Here is a 980-nt window from a genome sequence, read left to right as displayed (position 1 = left end):
GCTGCCAAATACAGAGCACTACATTTGGTTTGCACTCTGTCAAATCTGAGCACTGAAAAGTCCTGCGTATTTGCAGTTCTGCAAATTCGGAATTCAATATTCATCTGAACGTATCTCCGCTGCTATTGGCGGTATGTTGATAATTTGCCGCGATTCACCTTCTCGACATTCTGCCAAATACGTGGAATGACATCCGGTTTGCGCTATGTCAACCCTGGTCTAGGTCAAGGCCAACGTAGTTTCAGTTTTGCATATTCAATCATGAATATTCATCTGAACATATCTCCGCTGCTATTGGTGATATGTCGATAATTCGATGCGCTTTATACTCCCCATATGATGCGAAATACGTGGAGCGACATCCGGTTTGCACTGTGTTAAATCTGACCACTGCCAAATCCTGCGTATTTCCAGTACTGCACATTCGAGCTTCAATGTTCATATGACGTTTCTCCGCTGCTATTGGCGGTATGTTGATAATTTGCCGCGATTTACACTCTCGACGTTCTGCCAAATACGTGGAACGACATCCGGTTTGCGCTGTGTCAAGTCTTGTCTTGGTCAAGACCAGCGTAGTTTCAGTTTTGCACATTCAGTCATGAATATTCATCTGAACATATCTCCGCTAATATTGGTGACATGTCTACAATTCAATGCGCGTCATACTTCACATATGCTGCCAAATACTGGGCGCGACATCCGGTTTGCGCTACGTCAACTCTGGTCTAGGTTCAGAGCAGCGTATTTCCAGTTTTGCATATTCAAGCATGAATATTCATCTAACATATCTACGCTGCTATTGGTGATATGGCGACAATACAATGCGCGTTATACTTCACATATCCTGCCAAATACAGAGCACGACATCCGGTTTGCGCTACGGCAAATCAGGGCAGTGCAAAATCCAGCGCATTTGCAGCTTTGCATATTCATGCTTGAATATTCAATGCAACGTATCGCCGCTGCTATTCGAGATATGT

The sequence above is a fragment of the Bombus pyrosoma genome, unplaced genomic scaffold (genome assembly GCF_014825855.1).
Source record: "Bombus pyrosoma isolate SC7728 unplaced genomic scaffold, ASM1482585v1 HiC_scaffold_4710, whole genome shotgun sequence".
Taxonomy (NCBI): domain Eukaryota; kingdom Metazoa; phylum Arthropoda; class Insecta; order Hymenoptera; family Apidae; genus Bombus; species Bombus pyrosoma.
The sequence above is the reverse complement of the archived record's forward strand: the minus strand, read 5'-3'. Positions refer to the sequence as shown.